The sequence below is a fragment of the Taudactylus pleione genome, unplaced genomic scaffold (genome assembly GCF_031769625.1).
Source record: "Taudactylus pleione unplaced genomic scaffold, aTauple2 ptg000519l, whole genome shotgun sequence".
In the NCBI taxonomy this organism is placed as follows: domain Eukaryota; kingdom Metazoa; phylum Chordata; class Amphibia; order Anura; family Myobatrachidae; genus Taudactylus; species Taudactylus pleione.
In genome coordinates, this window is record NW_028284921.1 from 1,058,543 (window position 1) to 1,075,210 (window position 16,668).

Consider the following 16,668-nt stretch of genomic DNA (forward strand, 5'->3'; position numbering starts at 1 on the left):
TGTAAAGGTGAAATAAGTAGGGGTAGGGACGTTAACCACCTAGGAACATCCTCCCTTATACGGCACCTGCAGCGCGTTCATAAAAAGTTACTGTCAAGTTCAGAAACTTTGGCTAAGACCATAAGCAGTCCAGGGACACCTAAATCCCTTTTTCCTGTTTTATCCAAGGAATCGGTGGATGAGGAGGATGAGGACGACATCTTGCCTCCGTAGAGCCAGTTTGTGCAGGGACACATTAATTGCCAGCTTGTTTTGTGGGGGCCCAAACGAACCAATAATTTCAGCCACAGTCATGTGGCAGACCCTGGCGCTGAAATGATTGGTTTTTTAAAGTGTGCATGTCCTATTTATACAACATAAGGGTGGGTGGGAGGGCCCAAGGACAATTCCATCTTGCACCTCTTTTTTTTCTTTGCAGTATGTACTGTTTGGGGCCTAGTTTTTCAAACTGCCATCCTGTCTGCCACTGCAGTGTCACTCCTAGATGGGCCACGTGTTTGTGCCGCCCACTTGTGTCGCTTAGCATAGTCATCCAGCTACCTCGGTGCAATCTTTTGGCCATAAAAACAATATTGTGAGGTGTGAGGTGAATAGACTGGAAATGAGTGAAAATGAAGGTTATTGAGGTTAATAATTGCACAGGAGCAGAAAAACACACAAATTCTGTGATTTAAGCTGTTTTTATGCTTTTTAAAAAAAAAAATACAGATCCAAAACCCGGAAGGGTGGTTTTGGCAAAACCAATCCAGATCCAAAACACGAAGAAAGATCCAGATCCAAAACACGAAAAGTGGCCCGTGCACACAGCTAATATATATATATATATATATATATATATATATATATATATATATATATAAAAGACATGTGCGCCGGACCATTTTTGCTGCATTTGGATTTGGCTCTGATTCGTCGTCCGGCTTTGGATTTGCCAAATCGCTGTGACTGGTTTTGGATTTGGATTTTTTACAAAAATTGACCAAAAAAAAAGCTAATATCACATAATTTGAGCTTTCTTGTTCCTAGAGTATTAGTAACCTCAATAACATTAATTTCCAGTCAATTTAGACCATCTCACAATATTGTTTTCACCATTAGTGGCCAAAGGCTGCAGTGAGCTGGCTGGTTACTAAGCGACAGAGCAGCTGCACAGACACCGCAGTTTAAAGCACATCTATGAAACATTGCTACACAGCAGTGGCAGAAATGAAAGGTAGTGCAAGATGGAATTGTCCTTGGTCCCTTCCACCCACTCTTATGTTGGATATTAAAAAGGACATGCACACTTTAACAAACCAACCACTTCAGCGACAGGGGCCACTTTTGTGAACACTATGAACATGCAGTGGGCTATGGCCCAAGTAGTCCCAGTGCTTGTATACAGTGTGGTACGGCCCAAGGAGTCCCAGTGCTTGTATATACAGTGGGGTACGGCCAACAGAGTTACAGTACTTGTAAACACAGTGAAATCCGGACCAAGGAGTCACAGTGCTTGTATACACAGTGTGGTACGGCCCAAGGGGTCCCAGTGCTTGTATATACAGTGGGGTACGGCCAACAGAGCTATAGTAATTGTATACACAGTGAAATATGGACCAAGGAGTCACGGTGCTTGTATATACAGTGGGGTACAGCTCCAAAAAAACATTTTTTTATTTTTTAGACTTTTTTTTTTTTATTTAAATATTATTGTGCCTTTTTTTTTTTTTTTTTTTACACTGGAGCAGATGGGCATGAGTACAGGGCAGCATACATCAGCATGCCTTGTACACAGCCACTTATGAGTCTGGACACATCCACCTTAATCAGCTCAGCAGAGTATAGCGCAGCATACATCAGTGTGCAGTATGCCCCCTACAGTCACTTTACCAGCACAGCCACTAGTAAGTCTGGACACAAACACTTTAATAAGCAGACATATATATATATATATATATACACTAGATACGAGCGGCTCAGTTTTGCTGGAAACCGATCATATCTGAACTTTGGGGCTCCAAGTAGAAACAAAGGCCCTGATTCAGAGCCGGTTGCTCTGACAGAGCGCTCGCTCTGAATCAGGGCCGGTCTTTTTTTTTTGTTTAGAACGGCCCCTGGCCGCTCGCATAGCTGTGGGTGACCACAGGAAGATGGTCGCGATGGTCAAGACCATCGCGACCATCAGGCTTGTGACGAGACCCTTGTGGTAGGGTCTCGTTGCCACAAGCCCCAGAGAGCTTCCGGCTCAAACAGAGCCGAAAGCTCTCCCACTGACATCACTTGTGATGTCAGTGGGGCCGGCCCCAAACGACAGGCGTTCTCATGGGAACGCCTTCGTCTGGGCAGCCACTCCTCAGCCCGCCCACCAAAGGGGGCGTGCTGTCACTCAACGTCGACAGCACGTCCCCTTTAGTGCGAGACCCGGAGCGACGGCTTGCCCGTCGCTATCCGGGTCTCGCGCATGCGCACAACGGAGCCGGCTCTGCCGTGCGCATGCGCTCTGGGCCACCATCGACCCGGTTGCAAACGCTCAGCGCTTGCGACCGGGTCTGAATCAGTCCCACAGTGCACTATGAATTGCTTTTGTTATCGCAGCTACGATTACGCACGAAGTCCGCTGCGAAAATATGCTGACTGCTATCGCAATGCCGTCGCACAGCCAGCACACATATGCCCACTATGCTACCTCACATCCGTAATACCTTGCAGTCCTGCATATACATCGGGAACATCAAGTAACATCGGCCCCTCACACAGAATTACAGCAGGTCTGACCTTACTCAGAAATTGCCAACCTCAGTGTATGCAGTGAGTACACAAGCTGCGTATGTCATCATAGTGTCTAATTTATGCACGCCCATGCAACGACGTTCAAATGGCCAGGCACGTCTACGTTTTGTCGACCAACCCCCCCCATCACCAGCCCCAAAAACTCACTGCCTGTCAATCACTCTGCAATGGCTCTGCGTGATTGCCTTCGCACACTGCGATGCATACACAGTACGTGAAAATCATCTGTCTGCATACGCTTCAGCAGCTGCGACCAATGCTGAATCAGGCCCAGAGTTTGGACTTGGGTCTTCTCACCAAGTTCGGAACCCAAGTCTCAAAAACGGATCTCGCTTGTTTTGGATTGTATGCAAGTCCCTCCCTCGTGATTTCAGGTGCCATTTCACAGGATACTGTAAGGAGAGGTGTGGTCTGTAGTTCACGTTGAAATACTACACACTAGTCGCCATTAGAGAGAGCTGTAGGTAGAATAAGTGGGTCGGAAATGTGTAAAATACTGCAGGCATCTGTGTCACTGTATATGTGTATTTGTCAGACACTAGCTAGCACCTGCAATCCAGTGTTTGTGTGTTAGAAGTGAACTTGAAGTGAGCTGCACTTACTTACAGAGATGTGTTTGTGCCGCTGCTCTGTCACTTAGTTTAGCCATCCAGATCACTGCAGCCTTTGGCCAATATTGGTGAAAACTATTTTGTAAGCTGTGAGGTGGTCAAAATTGACTGGAAATGACTAGAAATTAATGTTATTGATGTTACTAATAGTACACTAACAAAAACAGGTCCAAGTTACATGATTTTAGGTGTAAAAGAAAACTATAAACAGGTAAAAAATACCACTGTACTGGTTTGTGCCTATATGCTACCTATTATCTTTTTCTGTAAATTTTGCTTCTCTACTGTGTTTCCCTGTGCTGCGGGACTTTGTCTGATCTCCTCCCCCTTACACTGCTCTGGCCACATGACGTCGCACTTCTCACGAGACATGTGACATCAGCTGCCGCACGGTGTTCCGGAAGCGATGTGCCGGAAAGTGAGCTCTAGTGAATGCTATTTAATCAGGTAAAGTTGTGCTTTATCCTTCTACCCTGACGAAAATGTGTAAATAACATTGAAATGTTGGTCACTACTTTGGACTGGTTTGCATTATTCCTGCTGCCTTTATAAAATAGTGTGGTATATTGAGAGTGATACCACCAATATGATTGGACACACTAGATCACATGACAATGCATTATTTCCCAACGACCGCACACCTCATGTCTGACTGGTATCTGAACTTCATAATAAAGTCACAGCTGTATGACTCCACAAGTGTAAACAATAACATCTCTCACACAGACACTGCTTACAGAAAAGCAGCACATCACTGCCTCACTGACAGAAATACACATTTCTGATAGAAAATGGCAAAATTACTAAATAACTCAAAAGGACCTGACATCAGTTCTCTCCAAAGTATATGAAATAGGTCTTACCTTAGCAGCCAATTCAGAATCCAGCACAGCAAACAGTGAGTAGACATACCAGCCTTGACCCTGAAGAAACATTATGCACTTCCTGCCAGTACAACTCACTGTTCAACACACGCTTTCTTTCCAAACTTAACCACTCTTACAGTGACAATGGTCATTAATGTTCAACTGTTTAAAAAGCCTATTCTTATTGTTCAATTGTTTTATTCACTTACACTGTTATACAGTTAAATGATTTTTTTTCCATTAAAAATAATTCAAATTAAACAGTTTATTTTGAACTACATTTATCTCCTATTCTGTATCTGTTTCACCCTACATTATCTCTAAGTAGACCTACCTTGTCACAACATAACAGAGGACATTTTATAAGATCTGCAGACCGCCAGTACACACACAGCAGCGGGGAGGGGGGTAAGACACACCTCTGACCCGCCACCCGTCTGCCGGGACCCTTGGGCAGAAGCAGATGATGGCCGTTCAGTGTGTATGAACGACCATCATCTGCAAATATATCTGCGGATCACCCAGCATTAGTGTTCTGAATGGGGTACATGTATATCAAGTGGAGATAACCCCTCATCTAAAATCTATTGAATAGCCGACTATGGAGAAATCTGAGATTTCCCCATCTGTGCCCTTGGCTTGTGTAAATAACACAGCTACCATAGCCAGATATGATGGGGAAGTGTTATGAGGTACTTACAAAAAGCAGAAAAGCTGAGATTTTTGATGCTTGTCCCCTTATTCATAGCCTGATCTGAGAATGGCACTATCATGTATTACTTATCAGTCCCGTTGATGGCTCCTGACTTCCTTGCATACAGTATGTGTGGATCAGCTGCAATGAGATCCTACAGTTCTGCAAGAACGCGCATGCTCATTGTGGTCGGACAGGAACCTTGAAGTGCACTAGGCTACTGCACTATGGGAGATTGCCGGAGAAGAGAGCTTTCCCTCTCCCACACCGGTGACTAACATATTAATATATATTGTCGCTATTGCATTTATCAAGGCGAAGCAGGTGCTGTTTCAGCGGCACGATGTGTGTTATGATAATACAAATCCCCCCCTATGGGGGAGATGTACTAAGCTCTGGAAAGTGATAAATTGGAGAGTGATAAACTGCCAACCAATCAGCTCCTAAATTTTATTTTTCAAACACAGCCTGCAACATGACAAGTAGGAGTGGAGTGGCTGGTAGTTTATCACTCTCCAGAGCTGAGTAAATCATATCCTGTGTCTCTATAGTAATTGATGTGAGCACATTACATTGTAAAACTCCACTGCCAGTAGGGTACAGTCACATAGACATTGATAATGTTCATTAAATATAAAATAGGGATAAACTTATGTACCACACACATTCAGAGCAGATCGTGCACTCACCAATCAGTGCATTACATACATTTAAAACATAAACAAGGCTCTATAACAAGCAGTATTAAGCAATATTACAGGAGGAAAAGGCACATTTGAAATAAACAAAGGACGTGTTACTAAAGTGATAGAAGCCAGACATGGGGCCTGATTCAGCAGCGTAGGCAATTGAAACAACGTACACAGATCGGCCGCTTGTTCAGTACTGTGCATGCGTATATGCTCCGCACTGTGCGTGTGCTGCAAATGCACTGCGATCGCGCATGCACACAGGAATCCATCGCATAGTGAGTGATGGGCAGTGGGCGTTTGGGGGTGGTGATGGGGGAGGGGTTGCAGAAACACAGGTGTGTCAGTTTGAACGCTGTTGCATAGGCGTGCATAAATTAGCCTCTGCGATTGCCTACGCAGCCTAAGTACTCACTGTATGAGAAGAGACTTGCAATTTGTGTGACAGGTCAGAGCTGCTGTAAGTGTGTGTGACGGGCCGATGTGCTTCCATGTTACCGATATATACGCAGGACTGCGAGGTGTTATGGATGGGAGAAAGCAGCAGTGGGCGTCTCTATGCTGGCTGAGCTGTGGCAGGCATTAGCATATTTTCGCAGCTTCATTGTGTGCGATTACACAGCCGCGATCGCAATTGCGTTCCATGCTGAATCAGGCCCAGGGAAGATAGGTTTTTACTCTTTTTCAACATATGCATTTCAATCTGGGCCTGCAAAATATCACTCAGAACTATTTTATGCAGGCATGCACCCTGTTATTTGCAAGTAGGGATGTGCCGACCCCACGTCTTTTGGTTTTGTATCTGTAACTCCTTCAAGGTTTTGGATCTGGATTTGGTTTTGCAAACCACCCTCAAGTGTTTTTTGGATCTGGATTTTTTTTAATTAAAAAATAGATAAAAAGTTTTAAAAACAGCTAAAATCATGTAATTTATGCAATACAAAAAATTCGGGTGGATTCGGATTTCTGGAGAACCAAACCGCACATCTCTATTTGGAAGGTGGGCAAATAGGCAGGTAAATGAGACATTTACAATCCTGATTACGCCTTTTAAATAAAATTGTATAAATTACTTTACAGTCTCACAGTCTCCTCACATTAAAAATAACCTGTGACCCTACACTATCACGAGAAAAGCTAATATAATATATATACAAGGAAAGTGTTACGGACAAAGTAGTGATCCCAGCATATTTCTGTCATTTACTGTAATTGAATCTACATTTAATCACCATTAATTTTCAATTCATCATAAAATCAACTCTCTTGTGCAAAATCTCTGCAACTTACTTAGAAATCACTGGAGCAGAACTCCTCTTCTCTGGAAACCTAATAGTAGCGGGTACATAAAAAATTAAGTGGGAATGGCACATTTGTAAACAAGCAATATACAATGTACACAAGCAGGTCTGACCCGTCGTATACAATGTAAACTCGCAATATACAATGGGAGCTTTCCCCCTTAAAAGGTAATTGTACAGTAACAGGTCTCCGTGGTGTGCCTCCAGTATACATCACCAAATATGGTTAGCAACTCACCTTAGAAGATCCTTATCAGCATAAGATCTCTACAAACACGAGGGTGCGCTCTTCCAATAAACACACAAAAATATAGAGCACACACAATATGCCAACCAATATTGGTATGCTTGAATAACGTCCGTTAGATACTTGGCACCATCATGATGCTCCAAATCAGTCTCATGTTCACATTAGACTGATGGAATGAGTCCAAAATAGGAAACCTTCTGGACAAATATTATTCCAGTTCAACCTTATTCTGGAATTGGAAGACCACTGGTATTGGGTATTTGTTTCTCGTTGACTCTTGCAAACAGACCCTCACGCCAAGAGACACCGAACTGCCGGCCCAATAGCCGATAGTTAAACGTATAAAATTCTTTATTTATGGTAAAATATTTTTTATTATATAGATGCAAATACATATGCTTATAAAATTGTTTCAGATATGCATGGACAACCGTACCAAGGGAAGATGGTTCATCAAACCCCTGTCTCAATCCAACCAGGAGCATACCAGCATTTAGGGACGCCACTGTTACGAGCTCACAACAGTGACGTCTCTAAATGCTGGTATGCCCTTCACCCGACATATCATACCCAGGGGCGTATCTATAATGGGTGCGGGGTGTAAGGTGCACACGGGTCCCTGTGGGCCCGCACCGCACATCCTGCACCCATATTATCTAATACTTACCTCTAAGAGGTCCCGCGTCGTATGTCTCAGACCTGTGTTTTGCGCATTCGCAGTGAGGAAGTCGCTGGAAAATGGCTGCCGCTACATTTTCCTGGCAACTTGCGCATGCGCAGTAGACTCTGGGTACAGACTAGAGTGCCCAGAGTCTACTGATTCTGCAGTAACCGGTCAGTCTGCTGCCGGCCACCAGGGAGAGAGGAGGGGGCCCTGGACAAAGAATGCACACGGGCCCCCTCCTCTCTTAATACGCCCCTGATTATACCTCAATTATTCAGGACTGCAGATGGACCTATAGCGTGTCTTTAAAACAGTAATAGTATAGTAGTATAAACAGAGCTACAAACCTTAAATAAACAAGGGGGTGGGGGTTTGTGACAAAGTCTAGTGTTCATTCTAGCTCCCTGCTCCTGTCACAACCCATGCAATTCCTCTTTCCTGCCTAGGGTGTAGTGACTACTGCTAGGACGACTACATAAATCAGACCATTAAATGGGGACATCCCTTACATTTTAAACCCTTGCTCCTAAATGTATTCGGACAAAGCAAATTAGTTTGAATTGTGCAGCCATATAAAATGCCTTCTGTCTTAAGACTTATGTAGTATATTTATATATTTGATTTTATATTTTATTTTGACATATGCACTATTTTTTGGCTATATGTACAAATACTACATAAAAAAAAAAACATTAAAAAGGAAAATGTTTTCTTGTATGGATTGGGACAGCTTCACCCTACATATCTCCATTCTAGTATGTTTTCTGCATACTATATATAATGCAAGATTTCAGAGGATGCAATCAAGGAATTAGACAATGTGCATAAAAATGTTAATTTTATGATTTTAGGATGAGTATTTAATTTCATATGGACAGCTTAGCAGGGCTCCTTATAACTTCATACACGGAGTTAAAGACTTCAGTTTCCCTATAGCACAATCTAACAATTTTTAATTGAAACAAAATCTTCATAGCAACAAACGATGAAACCTTTATAGATGAAAGGCAGCATGCCAAGCTACCTATTTTTGGCAACGTAATGGTACTAAATAGGCAGTAATCCCAGGTGTTCTGGAGACCAGATACATGGAATATATACAAAGTGAGGAACAGTCATTTCATGTTCTGCAGCGTACAGTCATTCAGTACATTCGTTATTCTTTCTTTTCATTGGAATACTTATACTATGCCATAACAGATAGTTTATGCTTCCATATGCAGATAGAATGTAAAATTAAAATGAAAGGATTGTGTACGATGAACAAACGACCAAACAGCCCAACTTATTTTCTGGTTGACCACACCTTGTTTGCCCACCAAAGAATGGGGCTGTGCTTGAACAAATGAGACTGTTGGCAAGCATGCCAATAGGGGCACTGGGTAACAATGTGGGATTTACTGGCTCATGCATTCTGCTCAGTGTTATTTCCAAATCCAGAAAGAATTCATACACTGGCCACAGTCTGTCGATAGAGCCGGTGACTGCTGCCATACTTGTTGCCCCCCTCCGCTGTCACAGCACTACGCCACATTCACCAGGATATATGAGCACCTAGCAGTGTGAAGGCATCGGGGGTTGTGCTGATAGTCCTGCAATACCCTGGAGCAGTGGTTCCCAAACTGTGTGCTGTGGCACCCTGGGGTGCCTCAGTACACTTGCAGGGGTGCCTCAGGTTGGTGATCAAGCACCAAATCAAATTATTTATGGTCTATGTAGTGTAAATGTGTGGACAAACAGTGCAAACCTGTCCAATACCACATAAATGAACCAAAGGATGAGAGGTAACCACCATTTACTTCACTTTACTATATTATTTTCTGAATTTCTCAATAACAAACATGTGAATTAGGGGTGCCATGAAAACAATGCTGATACTCTATGACGCCCCGATTCAAAAAAGTTTGGGAACCACAGCCCTAGAGCATAGAATTCATCACGGGTCCTTCAGATGGTTTCTGTGGTCACTCAGGACCAATGATGTCTTACTAAGCCCTGAACATAGTAGTTTGAAAGGGTCTTGGGCAACAGTGGTCTGGCAGTTCAAAAGCTTAGTGTGTGTAACGGATGCACTGTAAGCCCATGTTAGCATGTATGTGTGTGATGTCTATGACACTTCTCTCTGCCCTGACCAGCTACTGAGTGTGGGCAATAAGGGACCAAAGGGTCACTGCTCGTACAGGCTTTATAGCAAAGTCTTTTCAGGTGTAGACACATATCACGTGATGATGCAGTGCTACACCATACGGTGCCACAGGAAGTTGGGGGCCAGATCATCTCTATACCAACATATATCCTCTGTATTTATACAACTCCTCCTGATCACTACCTGGTTACAACATGATAAAGGAAATATGTACTTAGCTCTTTCTCTACTCCTGCTCGGGTTAGAAAAACGATTATAGGAAAAATATATATACAGCTCCACAGAGATTTACTTGAAGCTGCCGCTCATCTTACTCTGCAGCTATCCTCATAAGCCTTCATGCAATCCGCCTCTCATAGGGTTGCTTACACAAGGGCTGTCTATCTTCCTATGCTCTTCACGGGGCCAAATATACACACTCCCCTTCATTGGCAGGTATGCTTGCTCTTTGCCCCCCTCTCACTTTGGGATAAGCTATGTATATCACAATGTGTATTTGGCCTTTGTCCAACAGAGCTCATCTTTCAACAAGGCCTCTGGACTCCACCTTCACAGCTGCCCTTTTACAATGGGGTCTCAGCCCCTTGATTTATAAAGTGACTGCCCCTTTTCTAACTATGGTGCCCTCGTAGCAACCGCCATGATCCTGATCCTCAGACTGCCAGGATTAGCCCAGGACCTCTCCCCCCCCCCCCCCCTACACCCCAGATCCTGGGCTGTTATGTCATCCTCTCCACTTACTCACTGACAGTGCAAATCTTCCCTCTCCTCACTGACAGATCACACTGCATCACTCTGCCTGCAGTCACCAGGATGCCGGGCATAATAACGCCAGAGGGTGCATTACACAGATGGTTGATAGTTGGGGGCTTTTGCTCTGCAATATATGCTTTACCGTTTGCCAGATATTTGTATGTAATGTGTGATCTGCAATATGGAGAATATCGTACTTCAATATGTGGTTTACAATATGGAGGCTCTCACTCTAAAATAGGTGGTTTGCAATGTGGGGGTGTCTGTCAGCAACATACGATTGTCGGGTTCCGGACTATAAATAGACCGTAATTAGACCGTAATTAGATAGACAATGTTTAGATAGACACCAGATGTTAGACAGTCAATGGTTAGACAGGGACAAAAAGTCGACAGGGACAAAAGTCAAACACACTAAAGTTAGACATGTAAAAAGATCGACAGGTACAAAAGGTCTGCAGGGTCAAAAGTTCGACACCAAAATGGTCGACAATATATATATATTTTTTTTTAAGGTTAGGCACTTACTTGAGGGTTAGGCACTTACCCAGACAGTTAGGGTTAGGCACCAGGATGCAGTGTTAGGGTTAGACACCAAGGGGAGGGTTAGGGTGAAGATTAGGACTAAAAAATACAAACAAAAAAAAATTGTCGACTATTTCTGTGTCGACCTTTTTCATGTCGAACTTTTGACCCTGTCAACCTTTTGTACCTGTCGACCTTTTTACATGTCTAAAGGCCCCCATACACCTACGCGATTTCTAGACAATCACACGATTTTCGACTCGACGTACGTTCAGTCTTGTTGAAACCGTGCATTATTTCATCCGATGCGCGCTCCCGTAGATCCTTCAATCGTATCTTATGATCATATGTGCAGCACATATGTTCCATCATATCGTGTTCAGAACGTGGCATTTTTTTTTTCATGCGATCCATCGTGTGGTAATAGAGTCATTTCAATGACTGTTTGTCCCTATTCCATAATGAGCGCGTGAGGCACAAGATCGATCTTACGACTGATCCTGTGCAAAGAAAGAAAAAAAAGTGTGCCGACGGGACTGCAGGGTAATCGGATGTAAAACGGATCGGAAGCTGATTGTGTAGGTGTATGGGCCCTATAACTTTACTGTGTCTGACTTTTGTCCCCGTCGTCTTTCTGTCCCTCTCTAACTAATGACTGTCTAACATCTGGTGTCTATCTATACATTGTCTATCTAATTACTGTCTATGAGGGGTATTCAATATGGGAACGAAAAGTCCGTGCTGGACTTTTCACTCCACATCAGAGATTTTCCTGGGATAAAGTATCGGGCGCGCGCCCGCTTTATCCCAGTATTCAATATAAAAGCTAAGAAAACGGGAAACTGCGAAATGGGATCTGCGTAAAAAAACTAATTTTTCCTTGAATAAATTGTAGACCCCCCTAAAGTTGTAAAAACATGGGGGATCACTATGGGTACCCCCGTTTTAGCCTGCAAATGAAAGTCGGGGCTTTAAATAGCCGCAGCAGGTGTTTTTTTCCCGACATTGAAGAAGTGATGCAGAAGAGCACTTGGGTTATTTTTTTCGTTTTTGTAAGTGGTCCCATCAAATTTGGGGTACATGAAAATGGGTACTAGCATATTTTTATGTCCCTAAAGTAAGTTTTTTAAAATTCTGCAACTATGCACCTGCCGCTAATAGCCTATTCTAGAATACACCTGCCGCATACTTGCAGAATAGCCCTGAACCTATTTCCCTATTTTGAAACACCCCAATTTTTTTATTAATTTTTTGGGGTATCCCTATTTTTTATTTTTTATCTTTTTTGACACAGTTATTTTTAAAATGTCATTCCCAGGGGTGCAGGCTATTTTTTTTTAAGCCTGCACCCCTAAACCCCAATTCTGCACTTTTTTTCGCCACCTATTCAGTGGTGAAAAGTTATCCCCGTTTTTTTTTTCAAAGACTTTTCGAACCTGCGAAAAGTCTTTGAAATTGAATACAGTGTAAAACTAAAACCTGCGATAATGACGTCATAGGTGTTATATTAACGTAAAAACTGAGTTTTCGCTCCATATTGAATTCCCCTCTATTTATACCACACCCACGATTATCAGTGGTGGTGGGGTGGAAATTTCTCTGTAATATGTGTTTTTTTGTGGGAGGTTTTGCAAGTTATGACTGAGCAATACATGACTGTTGATAATAAATTATGTGTGTGCAGGAGAATGCTATCATTGTTAGGTATGGTGTGCTCACTTGCAGCATCCCATTCATGTGTAACTCCTTTGAATATAAAAAAGGAGGATTTGGATTTAATTTTGGATACAGTTTGGATCCATTTCTGACGATTTAGCCAGATCCTAAACCAGTTACTTCGGCACGTCCTTAGTCAAATCAAAGAGAAATAAGAATTAAATAGAATAAGTTGCAATTGAAAGCTCTATAAAACAGATGTGTAACTTTCATAGAAAAAAAAAATCTATATTTTCCTAATTATATTTTACAATGTAAAAATGCCAAATACGGACTATTTACAGGAAGACTGTTCTTGAAATAAATGAAAGAATTGGTGGTATAATTACTTACTTTACTTTTTTTCCTTCCCTAGTTTTGTTATGCTATAAATTCATAATTTGATTTTTTTTTTTTAAGTGGACAATTACACACACGTGTATATATATATATATGTATATGTATGTATGTATGTATGTATGTATATATATATATATATATATATATATATATACACACACATACAGTACCAGTCAAAAGTTTGGACATACCTTCTCATTCAATGGTTTTTGTTTATTTAAATTATTTTCAACATAGTAGATTAATACTGAAGACATCAAAACTATGAAAGAACACATGGAATTATGTTGTAAACAAAAAAGTGTTACACAAATCAAAGTGTGTTTTAGAATTTAGATTCCTCAAAGTAGCCCCCTTTTGCTTGGATGACAGCTTTGCACACTCTTGGCATTCTCTCAATCAGCTTCATGAGGTAGTCTCCTGCAATGGTTTTGAATTAAAAGGTGTGTCTTGTCAAGAGTCAATCTGTGGAATTACTTGCCTTCTTAATGTGTTTGAGACCATCAGTTGTGTTGTGCAGAGGTAGGGTTAGTACACAGTGGACACCACTATTTGACTACTGTTGTAATCCATATTATGGCACCAACCACTCAACTCAGTAAAGAGATACAACACTCCATCATTACTTTAAGACATGAAGGTCAGTCGATACGGAAAATTTCAAGAACTTTGAATGTATCTTCAATTGCAACAACCATGAAACGCTATGATGAAACTGGCTCTCATGAGGACCGCCCCAGGAAAGGAAGACCAAGAGTTACCTCTGCTGCAGAGGATAAGTTCATTAGAGTTACCAGGCTCAGAAACCGCTACTTAACAGCACATCAGATTAGAGACCACATAAAGTCTTCACAGAGTTCAAGTAGCAGACAAATCTCAACATCAACTGTTCAAAGGAGACTGCGTGAATCAGGCCTTCATGGGCATATTGCTGCGAAGAAGCCACTACTGAGGATGAACAACAAGAAGAGAACTGTTTGGGCCAAGAAACACAAGGAATGGACATTAGACCAGTGGAAATCTGTACTTTGGTCTGATGAGTCCAAATTTGAGATTTTTGGTTCCAACCGCCATGTCTTTGTGAGACGCAGAGAAGGTGAGCGGAGGGTTTCTGCATGTGTGGTTCCCACTGTGAAGCATGGAGGAGGAGGTGTGATGGTGCTTTGCTGGTGACACTGTTGGTGATTTATTCAAAATTCAAGTCACACTTAACCAGCCTGGCTAACACAGCATTCCGCAGCGCCTTGCCATCCCATCTGGTTTGCTCTTACTGGGACCATCCTTTGGTTTTCAACAAGACTATGACCCCAAACACACCTCCAGGCTATGTAAGGGCTACTTGACCAAGAGGGAAAGTGATGGAGTGCTGCGTCAGATGACCTGGCCTCCACAATCACCTGACCTAAACCCAACTGAGCTGGTTTGGGATGAGTTGGACCGCAGAGTGAAGGAAAAGCAGCCAACAAGTGCTCAGCACCTCTGGGAACTCCTTCAAGACTGTTTGAAAACTATTCCAGGAGATACCTCATGAAGCTGACAGAGAATGCCAAGAATGTGCAAAGCTGTCATGAAAGCAAAAGGGGGCTACTTTGAGGAATCTAAAATATATAAAACAGATTTTGATTTGTTTAACACTTTTTTGTTTACAACATAATTCCATATGTGTTCTTTCATAGTTTTGATGTCTTCAGTATTAATCTACTATGTTGAATATATATATATATGTTGAGTCTTCCATATCCAAATATTCCGAAATGCGGATTATTTTTAGCATGACTGAAATAGTGAAACGTTTGCTTTTGATGGTTCAATGTACACAAACTTTGCTTAAGGCACAAAATTATTAAAAATAAAGTATAAAATGACCTATAGGCTGTGTGTATAAGGTGTATATGAAACATAAATGAATTTTATGTATGTACACAAACTTTGTTTGAGCCACAAAATTATTGAAAATATAGTATAAAATTACCTTCAGACTGTGTGTATAAGGTGTATATAATACATAAATGCATTTTGTGTTTAGATTTGGGCCCTATTCCTAAGACATTTCAATATGGTATTGATTATGTTACTTTGTCTTTATGCTATCTACTATGATCTGGACTGTGATGGAGTGATTATGGTTCTTATTGCACCTCTATAATATCATTGTTATTGCTATGAAATGATTGTACTACTTTACTGTTTTCTTTGTTGAAAATAAAGTATTGTAAAAAAAAAAAATACAAAAAATAAAAAGATAAGTTTAGGATGAGCTAGGAAATTACAAGCCAGGACTGCCAAGAAAATTACAGCACAAAACATACTCAGCAATTCTGTTATAGTCTGCTATCCCTGCACAAGTGTAGACATGTTTACAGTCATCGAATATGTTAGCTACTCTCACGTATTAGCCTGAGGTAAAATGGTTATTTCACATTTGTGAGAATGAAAAATTCTTCACATACCGAATTCTTCCAGTTTTGATAAGAGCTTAGCACTGATTTATACTGGCTCCATGCTGCTAAATGCTTCGAGGAACTATCCTGTCTGTAGCAGCACATAAATTGTCGGTTTTATAAGTATGGCGCAGTGCATTCCTGCAAACTTTATTAACCTCTTCATCCGCATAGTACCGGTTGCTTACTTGCAGACGAGGCAGCCATTTTGTATGAACAAATATTCAAAAAGAATTCAGCTTTTTCAATCAATGTAAACCTGAGTGAAGTCACTAATTTCGACCAGATTGATATGGTAAATATTGATTTGGCACGAAAACATGGCTGCTACAATGCGCAGTCGATTTAAAGCACACATGCCCTTCCTAATGCAGCTGCAATTACACAGCAACTCTTCTGAATTAGCTGAGGTTCCAATTAAGCCAATATACATGAATCTTAATTATGAATAAAACCTCATCTGAATTGGGTAACATAGGTAACCATTACTTTTTTTTGTGAGTTGGCTGCTATATCTGGGGTAACATGAAAGATCATTAAAATAAATACAGTATCATATTTTTTTTTAAATATTGTGCTTATTGAAGTCTAAATCTATCAGATTTCCGTCTATTGCCTTTCAACAATTTATGTTGCCCAATTTTCAAATTTTTACCCACATAATCCAAAAATATGGCTGTAAACACTGACCATTTCTAGCAACAATATTGTTCATAGCAAATTATAATGGAATAGGGGTTACCAACATGCATCTAATGGACCCAATGCAAACCCAAAAAGTCCTACTTGAAGTCTTCAAAAAAGGTATCTATCAATTAACACTGGTATACTTACAGTATTTTTTCTATAGATATTGTACTACTATTGTTGCTCCCATAAATCCGACAATGCCGTTAACATGTAA

General features: G+C 41.4%; 1 protein-coding gene across 4 annotated transcripts in view; it reads right to left on the bottom strand.

Annotated features, from left to right (window-relative positions):
* APBB2 (amyloid beta precursor protein binding family B member 2) overlaps nucleotides 1-16,668 on the bottom strand; it is a 431,323-nt gene that overhangs the window by 228,834 nt on the left and 185,821 nt on the right. The window lies entirely within an intron of this gene.